General features: G+C 40.6%; 1 protein-coding gene and 1 long non-coding RNA gene across 5 annotated transcripts in view; one reads left to right on the top strand and one right to left on the bottom strand.

Annotated features, from left to right (window-relative positions):
• Nucleotides 1–18,182, bottom strand: part of LOC124185018 (dipeptidase 1-like) — a 1,685,273-nt gene that overhangs the window by 562,764 nt on the left and 1,104,327 nt on the right. The gene's annotated exons all lie outside the window — the stretch shown is intronic.
• LOC124185031 overlaps nt 5,349–18,182 on the top strand; it is a 238,943-nt gene continuing 226,109 nt past the window's right edge. The window contains exon 1 of the long non-coding RNA XR_006871330.1: nt 5,349–5,398. This is a non-coding gene — a long non-coding RNA (uncharacterized LOC124185031). The remainder of the gene's footprint in view (nt 5,399–18,182) is intronic.

Here is an 18,182-nt window from a genome sequence, read left to right as displayed (position 1 = left end):
TTCGCATCCTTGACACGCTTACCCACTTCAACACCGTTGTCACATTTTTGTTTCATCCTCATCCGTGGTGAAGGGGGGAAAAGATGCGGCTGCTGCTAAGAAATCTGTACTGACCCAGAGCCGTATACCAGCACATCTATACGTTGATCAATGCAAAGAATTTCACAACAGCAAATTGAAAGCTCTTATGATGCAGCACAATATCAACATGTATTTGACACTCAGCAACTTAAAGGCGTCGATATGCAAACGTTTTTAGTCGAACATTGAGAAAATAAAATGTGGATGTGGTTTACTCTCCCAGGATTTCACAAGAGGATTAATATTTTGGGTTGATTTGATGAAGTCCTACAACAACACCAAACATCGCACGATTCGGATGAAACCGGTGAATGTTAGCACGGAGAATGAAAAACAGCTGTATCGTGGCGTGTACAAGCCTCGGCAAATCAAACGAAGTAGTCGAGCGCGGAAATTCGGCGTAGGCAATCGAGTTCGAATCAGCAAGTACGAGAATGTATTCGAAAAAAGCTATACACCCAATTGGATAACAGAAATATTCACCGTGAGTGAGGTAAAAAATACCAATCCACCCACCTACAAACTTACCGATTATCAAGATCATCCCATCGAGGGGGGCTTCTACGAGGAAGAGCGCGCGAAAGTGAAATATCCCGACGGCTACCTTGTGGAGAAAGTATCACGCAAACGGGGGAATTTGTTCTATGTGAAGTGGTTGGGTTTTGATAATTCGCACAATAGTTGGATAAATAAAACAGACATGTAACATAATTTGTATGTATTTTCCGAATTACAATGAAAGATTTCGAATATACAAATATTTCGACATTTTATCTCCTTTGTACGCGCATGTGCCATACTCTTTGCTATGAAAATAATGATAATAATAATGATAATGTGAAATTTTGCCATACGATTATTACACACTTTATTTTTTGAAAAACTTTCTTTATTTTCTGAAAACTTTTCTCGTGGTAAACGAATAAATATGAATAATTGCTCTATGTACCAATAATAATAATAAATGAATAATTGTTAAGTATATGAATTCACATTATTAAATCCATTAAATATCGTATTGATGGTAAAACGTTTCCGCCCGATGGTGGGTCGTGCGAGGCGTCAAACATCAAATATTTACATGAATTCTATGTCTACAGTTTATCCTATAGCTATTGGGGGGCTGGGACAAACCCCCAAGGTACGGTGTCGGTCTGTCCAGGTATCAATTGCCGCTTGTCATCCTGCCAACTCACAGTCAATTTTTTTTGTACGATCGTGCTCACTTCGTGTTTTTTGCTGCTTATTAAACACTGTGAAAGAGTCAACTCTCGGTGAGCCGTCAGACAGCGCTTATAATCATCAAACGCGATGCTATTTATCGATGAATTTCTAACACCCTTGGCGCGCTTACTCACTATTACGCCACCGCACCGTCATATTTATCTCCATCCTCACCCATCGTGGTAAATGTATACAGCTTTGCTCGCAGTCCCACAAACTCTGTCATAATTTTACCGTTATTTTCATCTTTCATTAGCCCTGGTTATTTTTGTTTTTAAGGGGAATACCATACACATTGTCGGGCGGATAGTCAGAGGTATCAAACATTGTATCTACATCAAGTTTGATGATACCGTGGATATTAGGCACATTGAATTTATAAATAAGTCTGTCTGTGTCGGTATACATCAATTTAGCTTGTTTATTCGAAAAGTTGGTTTTAATATAATTATAGTGGAAATCGAAAAGAAAGATTCTCGACAGATCTAGAATTGATGCACTGACGTAAATAGGTTTGGCGACGTGAACTTTGACACGATTTATTTCAATGATAACCATATCAGTGCCAAATATGGTGCAGCTGCGAAAGTTTGCTCGGGCAATAAGCGTTCTCGCACCACCTCTTCCCTCCCATATTGTAACCAATTTAACATCTTCATGATTTCGCACATTCTCCGTAGTCTTGCCAAACACAGCGTTATTCGTGAGTGTGTGAAAGTTTTTCTCAAATTCATTCCTAGACCGCTTACGTATGTCTGTGTTGAGAGTGATGTAAGGCTCGAGCCATGTAGATTGTGCAAACTTCAAAATTCTGTGCACTTTCGTTACTTTTAATCCTAAACTCAAGCACTGTTTCAAATGTCTATAATGCAATATATACTTTGTTTTGGGGTGAAGGGTGGTCGCGAGTTTGGCATTTTTACTACCTCGAGGAGTAAAATGTTCGGGACAAAGAGGTAAGTCTTTGTGATCCTCGTGGATCTACCACAGGGTAGTCCAAATCTACCCCCAGACAGTAGCTGATCGGCGAATCGTCCGGATGGTTCGTTATATCGATGTGCTAATACTCCCACTCGAACGAACCGATAGGTAAATGCACGCTCATCGCTGCACCGTACAGGTTATTCACGTCAAAATACATATAATACGATTCCGCTTTGTTTGGATAAAAATCTTTTCCCATGAATCTATTATTGGCCCGATCGTGTCGATTAGAACATTGCGCTACGCCGCCTCGAATGGCTCTTTTAATGAATAACACTATTTCAGCGTTGTCTAAAAGTTGCAAATTTACATTAGTATGCTTGAGCATCGCGTCAAAAGCAAGTCCCGGTGCAGTGTAGTAGTGCAACGGATCTAATTTGTATGTTTTAAAGCAGCTAGCGCGGAAATTTTCGAAAATATCGGCAAGCAAAAGAACATCGGTCTTCAAATATAAATCTGAGTAGCCCCCCAATGACTCTAAATGGAATTCCCTCCAAACAGTTTTCGCGTGCTTGTAATCGGTGTCTGAAATATTTGCATCGCAGAGGTGCGAGTAAAAATGCTTTTTTGCAGGTAATCGCGGTTCATCGAGTTTTCCCCAACAATCGACGTATTTAAAGGGAAAAACGCCTTTGCGAGTCATCAAACTGAACTGAGTCGGGTTATTATAAAATTTGCGTATTATGCGTTCATCGGTATCGGTCAAATATGTGGAAAGTTTATCGATGCTGCTAGCCATAAATCGAAACGAATCGATGAATCTCAAGTGCATCATTGTTTCATCGACGCGTTTCCTGAAGGATATATATTTTCCCTTATTTATGGGTAGCCGTGTAATTTTACCGGGAAAAGTTGACGCGAGGGATTTTATCAAAAAGTGACAATCGTAACCGGACAAATTGTGGAAAACTATCGGAATTGTGTGCAACTCTCTGAAATTCAAATTACACCGATTTTGAGCAGGACCACGACATTTACCCGTGAAGTGACAGTGGTCGTGTCACTCTTTCTCTTCAGGGGTAAACGGCTTTTCGCAAATGTAGCAATTCTTCGTTCACATGTGACGATCGTGTTGCACTTGGGTAAGAGACTCCATCGGAATTACGTTTTTGACACGTGACTCTACTTCAATCGATAAATCTTCAAGCTGTCGCATGAACCAATCTATGCAATCAACGCCACGTTTACTGTGGAACTCCGATAAAGTCACATCTTACGCGCAATGCACATAGTACGCTACACTGTGCGGGATATGCTTTTGAAAATCACGTGGTTTACGGGTTGAAACGTGACTTTGGAATTCGTTGATTGGTATAGACTTTCATATGCATTCGAGATAGGCGTAAACGACAAACGGGAGTGTACCCTTGTTCCGAAAATTTGAAAATGCTAAATCCGTCGACTCGGGAAATTCCATGCGTACTTTATTCGGCATAATACAATCTTGCCGATGATTGTCGTAGGCATGTTTCACACTAAAGTGACACAAACATTTGTCGCATAAAAACAGTCGACCATCATGATTAGACAATTGTTTGCTCACCAATCGCGAAAGATCTTTAATCCAAGCAAAGTGGAATCTTGGTGTCAACTCGCGAGCCATATGATTTTCTGGGTTACTTTCAACCAGCAGAAGATGAATCGTGTCAAAGTTCGCGGTACTCAAATGATCGCTCAAATAAATTGGCACGATGACGCTGTTATTTGATTTTGCATGATCTGAAAAAGTTCGAGATTCTATCCCATGCACATTGATTCGAAAATTATTCAATCCCTTAACCGTTTTTACATCATGTGGAGTGGCAGGGAATTTGACACCTGTACAGTCCAACTTGGAGATAAAGCGGCAATAATGGCTAGTTCTATCGGCGGAGGTGTTGGCTGGGTGGCGTGCTGCAGTGATGGAACAGAGAAGACACCTTTCATCTTTGTTTTTCACATTGAGCACCGCTTTCTTCCGCTGAATGTCCTTGGGCAGCTCAACGAATGTTGAAAGTCCCGCAGCGAGAGGCTGGTACCGGATGATATTCACGACGGTATTGAGGATCTCGATCATGCTCCACCCAGAATCGCTTTGTTTGAAATCCTCAACCTTTACAAGTAGATCGGCCTTTGCGTGTGTAAACCAACCGCCGACATCGCTCGAGGGCAGGATCGCGATGTTGGCGGTGTTGAACCTTTTAACTTCTTGCACAATCCCCTCGTGCTTTGTGTTTTTGAATTTGCACGATAATGTGAGGTTAACCTTCACATCACCCTCCGCGCGCAGTACCAGCCTCAATTGCTCAACGATGATCCGTTGCGCGTCGTCGGAAAAGTCGTCCAACTTCTTATGCCCGAGATTAGGAACAACTCCCGTTTGGATCCGGTTGGCGAAAGCACTTTCAACTTTGTCCCACTGCACGCTCGCAGGGCCACCGATGTTCGCGCCAATTACCACGGGGTGCTGCTGCTGCTGTCGCTGCCTCAGCTGTTGCCGAATCTTTGCTATCCAGGATTGTACGAGCGTGATTGTGTGTTGAATTCGCAGTTTCGCACCTATGCTCGTTCTCGGTCGCTTGGAAACATCACGCAGAAATTGGAGATTTTCCATTCCAACGTCAATCCAATGCTGGAAGACGTCATCATTCTCCTGCTGGGGATGCAGCTCGCCCAACAAATCGTGCGCGTTCTCTATCGTTTTGACGATATATGAGTATGTTTCAGCGGCCATGACTTTAACGCTGATATTTGCAGCACTTTGATGAACTTTTGACTTGCACGTATCGTGTCAGACTGATGAGTCTGCATCGGATGCGATGAGTTAATATATGCAGATAGATCGTAAGAATTTGGGAGAGTGATAGTAAAAGCAAACTATTGACGTGAAAGTTTACGGATAGTCGTCAACATTCCCCCGACCTATCTAATTGCGGTGAACATTCCCGGCCTATCTAATTGCGGAATCACCATCCGGTCAATTAACACAAAAGAGTGTATTCGAAGTATGTGAAAAATATTATTTTTCGCTCTGGGGAGTAAAACTATTAGCGTGAAAGTTCACGATTCGCCATCAACATTCCCGACCTATATAATTGTGGCGAACATCCCCAGCTTTACTTAAAATTAGGTGTAACTGTAATTCGAAATATATATATATATATATATATATATATATATATATATATGTATTAGGCTGATTCAAAAAAAACGGCTAATTTTTTTTTTTCAAAATCCTCACATAAAAACTTCCGAGAAGGTGTGAAAAGACGCCTGTAAAAAACAGAGCCCTTAATATTGTAACGTTTTGGGCGTTACGTTAATAAAATATGGATCCGCGAGTTTACTTATTATCGAATCAAAAGAAATCAAGAGCGAAAATAGAATATCGTGATAAATGCTTTTAATGCAATATACGTGTTTCTTGTTTAAAGTCTGAAACAAGACAGTTTTTACAATAATATCGGTTGGCGCAGCAACCTTATTCTTTTTAAAGACATAAGAGGTTTATAAACGTCTTTTATCTATGCTAACTACAAGATCATTAAAGAGGGGGCAAAACGGGTGATTTCACCCTTTGTAACACTACTCCCCCCCGAGAAAAAGAGTCGTCCCGACTCCGGAAAGATAAAACAATTTCAAAAATATTCTAGTAGTCAGTGCTCAAAGGTGAGTTGGAGCTGTGGCTCTAAAAATTTAAGAACTCCCTTTTTTACTACCTGGCATTTGCCCACAGTCTCAAGGTAAACCACAGAAAACCTTAAGCAGATAGTTGAGCATTGAATAATCTCAAAAATTTATGTGCCATGTTTTATAAAGGTAAGTGTGATTAAGTGTTATGTATCTTCATGAAGGAATGTCCGAACGAAACAGGTTCGGGTGGAATCATCGAGGCAGGAACCGAAAATTCCGGGACCAAACAGGATAAAGGCAGATTCCGTTTTGAAAATTCACACAGGAAACAGGGAAATAGATGGGTGACTGATCCTAGTCTTCTTTAGAAACAGCACACCCTAGAGTTTTGGAAGGACAAATGTGAGTGATGGTATAACAATTCAAATTCACTAAGTGAATTTGGGAGAATACTTGAATAAAATGAATTGAATATGTATTTAAAAGAAAAGAAACGATCTTATCTGAATTATTTCAGCGTCTTTCTTCAAAATACATATTCAATTCATTTTATTCAAGTATTCTCCCAAATTCACTTAGTGAATTTGAATTGTTATACCATCACTCACATTTGTCCTTCCAAAACTCTAGGGTGTGCTGTTTCTAAAGAAGACTAGGATCAGTCACCCATCTATTTCCCTGTTTCCTGTGTGAATTTTCAAAACGGAATCTGCCTTTATCCTGTTTGGTCCCGGAATTTTCGGTTCCTGCCTCGATGATTCCACCCGAACCTGTTTCGTTCGGACATTCCTTCATGAAGATACATAACACTTAATCACACTTACCTTTATAAAACATGGCACATAAATTTTTGAGATTATTCAATGCTCAACTATCTGCTTAAGGTTTTCTGTGGTTTACCTTGAGACTGTGGGCAAATGCCAGGTAGTAAAAAAGGGAGTTCTTAAATTTTTAGAGCCACAGCTCCAACTCACCTTTGAGCACTGACTACTAGAATATTTTTGAAATTGTTTTATCTTTCCGGAGTCGGGACGACTCTTTTTCTCGGGGGGGAGTAGTGTTACAAAGGGTGAAATCACCCGTTTTGCCCCCTCTTTAATGATCTTGTAGTTAGCATAGATAAAAGACGTTTATAAACCTCTTATGTCTTTAAAAAGAATAAGGTTGCTGCGCCAACCGATATTATTGTAAAAACTGTCTTGTTTCAGACTTTAAACAAGAAACACGTATATTGCATTAAAAGCATTTATCACGATATTCTATTTTCGCTCTTGATTTCTTTTGATTCGATAATAAGTAAACTCGCGGATCCATATTTTATTAACGTAACGCCCAAAACGTTACAATATTATTATTAATAGGTCGCGCATCGCGAATTTCTATTTCCCGTTTAAATCACACAGGAATAAATTTTTTTGAATTTTGCAATTTCGTATTTTTGCAACGGCTCATTGAATTAGCGGACTGAAGCATATTTTTGTAGGAAATTCGACGCTCTACAAAAAAAGTCCTTACAAAGTTTTTGATAGTCACACTCCTTCAAAAGTTATTCGAGGTCAAAGTTGAACTTACAAAAAAATTCAATGATTTTTTTTTTTTCGATGGTACTATGAATCTTTTCTCATTATTTTGTTATAAAGAGGATAGATTTCGGAACAATTACATTTTTAAATAGTCAAGTGCATCAGTTATGGATTGTCCATGATAACATGTTTATTATTTAACATCGCATTTTTGTAAGGTAACTTTATATTGACTCGATGGGAAAATTAAAAAATTAATGATTGAAAAAGCCCAATTAGAGTAAGATATATTTATTAAACATATGTTCATAACAAAATAATGAGAAAAGATTCATAGTATCATCGAAAAAAAAAAATCACTGAATTTTTTTGTAAATTCAACTTTGACCTCGAATAACTTTTGAAGGAGTGTGACTATCGAAAACTTTGTAAGGACTTTTTTTGTAGAACGTCAAATTTCCTACAAAAATGTACTTTGGTCCGCTAATTCAATGAGCCGTTGCAAAAATACGAAATTGCAAAATTTAAAAAAATTTATTCCTGTGTTATTTAAACGGGAAATAGAAATTCCCGATGCGCAACCTCTTAATAATAATATTAAGGGCTCTGCTTTTTACAGGCGTCTTTTCACACCTTCTCGGAAGTTTTCATGTGAGGATTTTGAAAAAAAAAAATTAGCCGTATTTTTTGAATCAGCCTAATATGTATACATATAACTACAATAAATTCTACTAATATTTTTCGAATGTAAAATTTTCGCTCTGGGGGTAAACTATTAGCGTGAAAGTTTACGGATCGTCATCGGCATTCCCTGTCTATCTAATTGCGATGTCACCATCCGGTCGATTAACGTAAAAGAATGTATTCGAAGTATGTGGAAAATATTATTTTTCTCCTGGGGCAAACTATTAGCGCGAAATCTAATTGCGATATCGCCATCCAGTCGATTAACGTAAAAGAATGTATTCGAAGTACGTGGAAAATATTATTTTTCGCCTGGGGCAAACTATTGGCGCGAAAGTTTACGTTTAAGTTTACTGGTAACGGCGAAAAATCAAAATGACTATTCATCCGACCAAGAAATAAATCACATTATCAAACTGTTTGACGATAAAAATCAAAATGGCTGCTCATCCGACTGAGCAAAATTCAAAATGGCCGCCGTCAAACGGTAAAATCGGTCGATTATCCTGGTGACGTCATAGCGAAAATCATACTATCAAACTGTCGGACGATGAAAAATCAAAATGGCTGCTCATCCGGTTAAGCAAAAATCAAAATGGCCGCTGTCTGAATGGCTGCTCGTCAGACAGCAAAATCGGTCGATTATGCTGATGACGTCATAAAAAATCAAAATGGCCGCCATTAAATAGCAGCTCGTCACACGGCAAAACTAGGGAAAAATCAAAATGGCCGCTGTCAGAATGGCTGCTCGTCAGACGGCAAAATCGGTCGATTATACTGGTAACGTCATAGCAAAAATCGCATTATCAAACTGTCGGACGATGAAAAAACAAAATGGCTGCCCATCCGGCTAAGCAAAAATCGAAATGGCTGCTCATTCGGCTAAGTGGAAATCAAAATGGCCGCCATCAAAATGGCCGCTCGTCTGACTAAGCAAAAATCAGCATGGCCGTCATCAAAAAATCAATAATGGCCGCCATCAAAAAATTAAAAATGGCCACCGTCAAAATAGCCCCCGTCAAAATGGCCGCCATCAAAAAATCAGAATGGCCGTCATCAAAAAATCAAAAATGGCCGCCATCAAAATGGCTGCCGTCAAAATGGCCGCCGTCAAAATGGCCGCCGTGGGTACGTCAGCCGGTTACGTCACATGGTTACGTTACCTGGTTACGTAATGGCTTGGTCTAGAACTGTCATATCTATACTCCCAACTAGGTATCAGAGAAAGAGGAGATCGATGAGCTCGAGACTTGCGAACGAGCTGCAAGGAAAGAAAACTTTCTGGACTTGCTGGGCGAAGACCCAACAGCCTCAAAAGAAATCAAGATTTCGTTCGACGCAGACTTACAGACAAGGTGGAAAAAATGGATGGAAGATGGGTGTCTAGAGGAAACCAAGAAAAAGACTCTTGAAAAATATCCGAGAAAAGCAGAACTGCACACGGAGGCTCGGATGATAGATCCAGAAATCGTTACCACGATGACGGATATAGGGAAAAAACGTGACCAACATTTCGAGCACACGCAAAACTGTGTAGGCTCGGGTATTTCTGTCATTGGGGGAGCGATCTCCATGATTCTTAACCCACCGGAAGACGGGGTTGACGAGCAAGATTAATTATGAATCTGTTTGACCCGTCCGGCTTGGGCACGAGGAATCACGACGAAAGAAATTGCTCTTCGCAACTTCCGCACTCTTCTATCGCCTCAAAAGAGAGTAATTCATCTATGCTACTTTTTAAGAGCTTCTCCTCATATGCTGACCTAGGCGGTTCTTTGGGAGGAATTGTTTGAGCCGGGTGAAACGTAAAGGGGATTCTGTATCCTGTAACGCATTGCAGGGTAAATTTATCTGTCGTGATATCTTCCCATTTTCTGGTGAAGAATTTTAGACGGCCCGCTTTGATCCTTACCGAGTTTATTTCCTCCTAAATTTTGACGATGTTCGTAACGATGGTCGGGGCTGCGGTCTTCCCGTGTACGGTTTCTGCTTGAACTTCATTGATGGTTGTTTTTGAGTTCCTTCCACCTGACGATAGTTCGCAGGTGGGTGCTTCCAGTTTCCCTGGGCCCTTGTTTTATTCTTGTCCGATGGTTTTTCCGCCGATTTGAGATCGGCGCACGCTTTTTCAACGGTTTTTGCCTCCTTCAACCGCTCAGCGAATTTTTCGCCATACAGCCATACATCCGATTTTGCTGCGTCGATTATCGGTTTCATTGACTTGTTTAGCATTGGCGTGATACAGGACTTTCTCACCACCGTTTGCTGGTGATGCACGTCGGTGAATAGCTTTCCTGCATCACAGAGGTACTCGAGGAGCAATTGCTCGTCAACCCCGTCTTCCGGTGGGTTAAGAATCATGGAGATCGCTCCCTCAATGGCAGAAATACCCGAGCCTACACAGTTTTGCGTGTACTCGAAATGTTGGTCACGTTTTTTCCCTATATCCGTCATCGTGGTAACGATTTCTGGATTTATCATCGGAGCCTCCGTGTGCAGTTCTGCTTTTCTCGGATATTTTTCAAGAGTCTTTTTCTTGGTTTCCTCTGGACACCCATTTTCCATCCTTTTACCACCTCGTCTGTGAGTCTGCGTCGAACGCAATCTTGATTTCTTTTGAGGCCGTTGGGTCTTCGCCCAGCAAGTCCAGAAAGTTTTCTTTCCTTGAAGCTCGTTCGCAAGTCTCGAGCTCATCGATCTTCCCTTCCTCTGATACCTTGTTGGTTTCAGGCGAGAGAATTTGCTCTTTGGGAGTTTCGGTGGCACTTCCCGTCATATTTTCATTCTCCCCGTCTTTCTGTTCATCTGTTGAGAAAAAAAGAGGGGGGCGGTAGAGATAACCTATCGGTTATTCATTGTCTCATTGACGCTGACAGGGCGATATATCCTCTAGTTGAAGATTACGCAATTTTTTACCGTCATTTTCTCGGAAATTCGTGTGGAATTAATTGAGATGTGCAACCTAATCTCCAAAGTTCGTGTGGAACTTGTCGAGGTTTGTTCGGTCTTACTGAGAGAATTTCCTCCATGCCGATGTTCGAAAGAAAAAGAGATAGCAAGCAACGGGGGAGGGGGTGATGAACCTGTATAATTCTTACCTGGGAGGGAATCTTGGTCGTTTTTTTTTCTTTTGGCGGCGTGGGTTCACGCGCTGCCATGCTCCGCGTCAACTCGACAACAAGGCTAGTGAGGTTATCCAATTGCGTTTGCATATTTTGAAACCTCGTATCCTGACTCCTCCTTCTTTCATTAGATCTCGACCTCGACCACTCTCTTTTCTTTTCTTTCGGCATATTTGCGTCCTCGGAATTCTTGTTAATTTGTTTATAATTTGAATTCTTCGTACTCTTACTCGTTGTTCGTGTCGCACAACAAAACGATATGAGGATAGAGGGCGCCACCCGACAGCACCAGAAGCGTAGTCAGGGGTGCCCTCACACACACACAAAAAAAAAAAACTCTGAAAACTGTGAAATTTGCCGCAACTGACGTTACTACGAGTAAAATCATCGAGAACGAGACACGTAATATAATATTGTAACGTACTTTGACGTTACGGAAAATAAATATGGATCCGCGAGTCTAATTGTCAAGCCAAAAATCAAGAGCGTGAATAAAATGTTATGAAAATGCTTTAATGCAAGAGATGTGTTTCTCGTTTTAAGTCTGAAACAAGACTGTTTTTACAATAATGTTGGTTGACGCAGCAAATTCCTTTTATTAAAAATTCATTATTCTTTTGACAGACATAAGAGGTTTATAAACGTCTTTTATCTATGATGACTACTAGATCATTAAAGAGGGGGCAAAACGGGTGATTTCACCCTTTGTAACATTACTCCCCCCCGAGGAAAAGAGTCGTCCCGACTCGGAAAAGATAAAACAATTATAAAAGTGATCTAGCAGTCAGTGCTCGAAGGTGAGTTGGAGCTGTGGCTCTAAAAATTTAAAGACTCCCTTTTTTACTATCTGGCATTTGCCCACAGTCTCAAGGTAAACCACAGAGAACCTTGAGCAGATAGTTGAGCGTTAAATAATTTCAAAAATTTATGTGCCATGTTTTATAAAGGTTAGTGTTATTAAGTGTTGTGTGGCTTCATGAATTCAAGATTATCAGGATTGGTCCAGATCTATGTCGAAAGAAATCCTCTTCTTGAAGGATTGCCCAAACGAAACAGGTTCGGGTGAAAACATCGAGGCGGGAACCGAAAATTCCAGGACCAAACAGAATAAAACCAGACGCCTTTTCATAGGAAATAAGGAAATAGATGGGTGACTGATCCTAATCTTCTTAAGAAACAGCTCACCCTAGAGTTTTGGAAGGACAAATGTGAGTGATGGTATATCAGTTCAAATTCACTAAGTGAATTTGGGAAAATACACGAATAAAATAAATTAAATATGTATTCAAAAGAAAAGAAACGATCTTATCTGAATCATTTCTGTGCCCTTCTTCAAAATAAGACCACCAGTCATCCTCAGGAATCGGGGAAAGATTGGATGGGAAAAGGCTGTGTCAAGTAACCTGAAAAAGTACTCACAAAAACTGACACTTAAGGTTAATAAAATGTGAAAATCAAGCGATCGCTCATCGACCTCGGAAAATAATCGTGGCTCTTTTCACATCAATGAACCAAAGCCTATCCGACACAAAACTCGATTCCGAAGAAGAAGTTTCTAGAAGGAAACAAAACTCTTAGGTAAACAAAAGATAATTTGAAAACAAACAACTTCTTATATTGAAAACATCAGATCGTTGTTGTTCTCCGGCCGGCACGGACGCCGGCCGGGGCGTTCCTCCATATTTCCCAAAATATTCCCTCCCAAAAACTCCCCTAAACTCCCAATTTCCTGAAAATAAATTTGACTGGCACTTCGTCGACAAAGTGCCAGACAACTTTTCCAACCCACACGCTTCGTGCGAAGAGCAGCAACCAACCGCGAGCCCGAAGAAGGTACTTGACCAGGACTTGACACTGATCGACCGAATCTATCCGATCTAGCTCCTTCTCAATGATAATAAAGGTAAGCTCTTTGAAAAGTTTATCAATTAAAAGAAATAATTCAATTCTAATTTGAAAGATCCAAATGAAAAGAGCAAACCCATCTTAAAATCATTCTCTCTTATTTATAGAGCAACGCTTGAAGCAACATCAGGTTCGACGTAGTAAAATCGAACCGACCAAAACCCGACTTCGTCTAAGCGTCATCTCGCCTCGATCCTACAAAATGGAGACCAGCTCCGCAAAATATCGATTGCAAGAAAATGAATTTTTGAAACATAACCTTTCACAATCTTTATGTTTTTATTTCAATAAAGAAAATCTATTTTATTATTTTTTTTTTTATGTCTTTTACTTAATTAAGTGTATACCTTAATAAAGCAAGTATAGGTTAGCTATATGCTTTCCGCATGTTAAGGAAGTACAAAAATCTTTAAAAACTTGATCGGCCGTAGCCTCTGCATTTATAACCAAGACAGGAGCCGATAAAGAAGAAAAGGTTTGTTTTACTAGCCAATCTTTATGAATCTCATGAATAGTTCTGAGTAGCTCTAAAGAAATACTCGATTCCTCCTCACGAGAGCGGGAACTAACTCGAGCAAAAGAAGTTTCTGGGGAAACTCGCAAACAAACAATCAAATCTACTCTGAGTTCAGACGAGCGAATAAGAAGATCGAAATTTTTCATCAATAAATGAGATTCGAAGTCGCGAAAATTACCTAACCTTTGACGAGCTTCGTTTCCCTAACAGGCAATAAAATAGGTTGGGAATGCCTGTCACGTATAACCAAAATAATTTAAAGACAGAGGTCAACTCCAATGATGATTTTAGATAAAAACGTCTGAAACTAGTTCCTCAAACCAGCCTCAGAAGAAGAGTCAGTTTGAGGATTGAGGATTTTCTTCCCCAACCTCTATATCGCTTCTTCGCCAATTATAGGAATCTGAATGCGAGTTTTGTATCATTTCTCTACTATTCTTTTTAAGTAAAAAGCAATGATTGGCATCATGTCCTGTTTTATGACAAAATAAACAAGTTACTACATTTTGATCTGTCGTAACTGTGCCTATAATTTTGTGTTTGTTACTCTGATTCTGAAGAGAACCACGATTTTCACGATTATAATACTTGTTATTATTTTTATTTCTGTAATTTTGAGGCTTTGACTCTTTCGAGTGCTCAAAACCTCGTCTTTCTGAGGTGCTTTTGGACACCTCAATCCGACGAAACCGGTTCAACCCAAAATATTGTTTTCTCATTGCCCCCACCTCAAGGGCTTTGGCCGTTGCCTCCCGCAGAGAAGTGAGACCCGATGTCCCAACGGCCATTTTAATTTCTGGATCATTGATTGCGTTTAAGAAAGCTTGTGTCGCTAATAAAGTACGAGACGGCTCGTGGGCTGGCAAAGCTACACGAGAAAGCCGTTCAATATCTTGGTTAAGAGACGCGAGGTCTTCGTCTCGTCCTTGTCTTCTAGTCTGTAATTGAGCTGTGTACAATTTTGTCAAATGGTCATTTCCGTATCTTAATTTAAGCGTGGAGCTAAGTTTTTCATAATCGGAAATTTCTTCCTCAGATAATGCCGTTAAAACATTCAAAGCCGGCGTTCGAAGACAAGAGCCAAGGCTGTGGGCCCTCATGGCGGAGTTCCACTGGTTATGTTTTGCAATTGTATTAAATTGACGTTCATAATCTGCCCATGAAATCTTTCCATCAAAAATTGGCGGTTTTAAAGGATAAAACGGTTTCTCGTTAATTTGAGAAGCAACCCCAGGAAATCTTGTATTATTTAATTGACTTAAATGGGAATAACGAGGTTGAACCTGAGGCAGAGGCTCGGAAAAGCCAACCTCATTATTAACTGTTGTTCTACCAATTGGGGATTCATCTATTCCCCCTAATACAAGGCACAGACCTTGAGTCTCAAACATCCCGGAACCGTCCTGGATGTTGGACCTGTCGAACAGCGGGAACGGGAACAGGAGAGGGAACAGGAGAGGGAAGCGGAGTAACGACTCTGGAACCTCGTGGGGTGACGGCCGGTTCTCCTGAGCCGTTCACCTGATGAACAGCCTGAAGAGCTGCCACAGTCGTCCGGAACAGTTCATGAAGGCTGGTCTCGGATCGTTCTTGAGCTTCTCTATCAAGCCTCCGCTGCTCCAACTGAGAGGCAAGCTCCCTTTCTCGCTGTTCTCGTTGCTCTTGAGGCAACTGGACAAGTTGTTGTTGTTGTTGACTAGCCGCATCCAGAAGCTGCCGTTGATGTCGTTCGGCGGCTTTTTGTTGTTGGCTAATAATCTTCAGTAGGTCGATTTGTGAAACTGAGACCATCGCAGGGACAGGTAAAGAGCCAACTGAAGGTGCACAAATTGTCTCGGGAACCCGCGGATTTTCTGTGATGGAATGTTCTTCTCCGCCACTTTCCCGACGACGAGAACGTGTCATACGACTGTTGCTCATAGTTTATTTCACGCACTGAATTGACTTAATCGAAAAGAAACTCAAGATCCCGCTTCTGACACCAATGTAACGTACTTTGACGTTACGGAAAATAAATATGGATCCGCGAGTTTAATTATCAAACCAAAAATCAAGAGCGTGAATAAAATATTGTGAAAATGCTTTAATTGCGTAATATGTGTTTCTCGTTTAAAGTCTGAAACAAAACTGTTTTTACAATAATGTTGGTTGACACAGCAACCTTATTCTTTTGAAAGACATAAGAGGTTTATAAACGTCTTTTATCTATGATGACTACTAGATCATTAAAGAGGGGGCAAAACGGGTGATTTTACCCTTTCTAACATTATTATTGAATTACTTGTGGAAGGTGTGTTCTAGTGAGGTTAGAGTCCCGTACTTTCGTGTTTCGCGCTACATCATCTTTTGTATTGTTAAATACTTGTGAACGGAGTGTTAAAATGTAGATATACTGCACATACGACTTACGCCATATACTTTAAGAACCAAGCAAACCAAAAATTTTAATTAATAAAAGATGCGCATCATATACATATATGTATGTAAATTATACACCAAGGACGATGTAAACAGAAATTACGATACACTTGTAAATGAGTAATTAGCTTAAGAACACAGGGGGAAACGCTTACAGCGAGGCGTCAGTACGACATAACCTGAAACTAATACTAACACATTTTTCTGAAAGATCGTTTGATGGATTGGAAACTAAAATTGTCGGGCTGTTTTTCTAATTGCTAGATGCAGAAGCCTTCACTATTTTAAATGTTTGTAGTAATTCATTTGCGAGAAAAATATATTATGAATTTTTTGCTCCATTTCTCTCGCGCTGATCGCTGCGAAAAGGCAGAGGAGGGACTTAATTGAGCCTCTCCCTAAGAGTATGTGAAACACCGACGGCTGATATCAAAAAATGTTTGAAAATTTTTTTATAGGTGCTCTAATATTTTGGAAAAAAGCAAAATGTTACGGACTACGTTTATAAATTTTACGTGGGCCAATATTTGTCTTATTCACAAAAACTCATTATTCTTTTGAAAAAATCTGCATCTAAGATGTGAGGAGGGGATAGGGCCTGAGTAGGGGTTTCACATTCTCTCAAAGTGTCTGGCTTTAGTACACATATAATACTTGAATGATGTCGAGTGTACGGCAATTAATATCGGGTGCTATAAATTCTGCAATAGTGGTATGCTTAACAGCAGTAAAGTGCTGTTGTTTCTATTTCTTTCCATAGCTCATGTATCAAATATTGAATTTTTAGATGATAATGGTAATGTTACTCGTCGATATAGCAGACTTTGAAGAAGAGGACGAAAAAATATTACAGTTACGAATCACCCGCAAGAGGTTGCGCAATGAGCTGAATGTATTCAATTTAACAGATATTCAATCCAAAAATTTGTTCAGAGTTTCAAAAGATTAAGTAAGGGACCTCGTGACAGAACTGAATCCACATCTGCAACGACAACGCCTTAGTGGACAGTAGTATGGCTATGAGAGTTCTGAGTACAAACACTTTCTTTACCGACCGAGCCGCTCCGCGCAGCCCACTGAGCCGCTCCGCGCAGCTCAGACGCAAACCCTTGAAGGTTACCCCCACTCTCCTCAGATAAAACCATGCAACCGTACCGGCAGTTGTATCAGTCGACGGTGAAAATCGCACTGCTTTGCCGGCAATTCTTATCGATCCAGGGTCAAAATCATGCTGTTGTACCGACAATCTTACCGACCGAAGGTCTGTAGTGCTCGCCTGCCGACGGTGGAGGGCGCAGCGGGGGGCGAGAACTTTTTTACCGTCCCGCATTCTTTTCCCACGATATGACTGCTGATGTGTAACATTGACCACTCCGAATTCCTTTCCCAATATCACTGATGTGTAACATCAACCACCCCCACATTCCCTTCCCACGTTATCAACCACGTGACATTCCAAAATTAATGGTTCCGAGAATCGTGTTTCACTTATTCGGATGTCGGTTTGATATCAAACACGTGACATTTTTTGGCTTGTAACTGCCGTGTGAACTCAACGATGAATTTTGAACGGGTTCAGTCAAGACCAGCGTGCAAGGTCGACCGATAGCCGCGGTACATTCAAAGTCATGGATCTGCGGTGTTGGGTTACTATCGCCCTGGGAATGCTAAGAGGTGCGCGCGCACACACAAACATACGTACAGCTGCCCTATAAAAAGGACGCTCATCACTGCAAACGATCATTACGTCACAACTTGTCAAGTATACGTGAGGAAAAACCTCAAGATGGAATCCGCGAAGTGTTTGAGATTGATCGACATTATGGAAACGGCGTTCAAGATTTTGAACAAATCATCATCAACAGCAGAGATTCGGAAATGGTTGAAATTCGGAAGTCAAAATATTCAGCTTCTGAACAAAATTTTGCGAAAGGCTTCATCGATTGGAGAAAAGATGAGAATTATCACAACGATCGGACTCTTGGAAGCGCTCACGGAAAAATTCAAACGTCTTCAGAAAACGGGTGGAGGTACGCGGAAAGTAAGAAGAAGCGATCGAGTTCACTGGGAAGATTTGGAATCAGCTTTCGAGGAGAGAATTCGAACTGAATC

This window comes from Neodiprion fabricii, chromosome 6 (assembly GCF_021155785.1).
Source record: "Neodiprion fabricii isolate iyNeoFabr1 chromosome 6, iyNeoFabr1.1, whole genome shotgun sequence".
In the NCBI taxonomy this organism is placed as follows: Eukaryota; Metazoa; Arthropoda; class Insecta; order Hymenoptera; family Diprionidae; genus Neodiprion; species Neodiprion fabricii.
The sequence above is the reverse complement of the archived record's forward strand: the minus strand, read 5'-3'. Positions and strand labels throughout refer to the sequence as shown.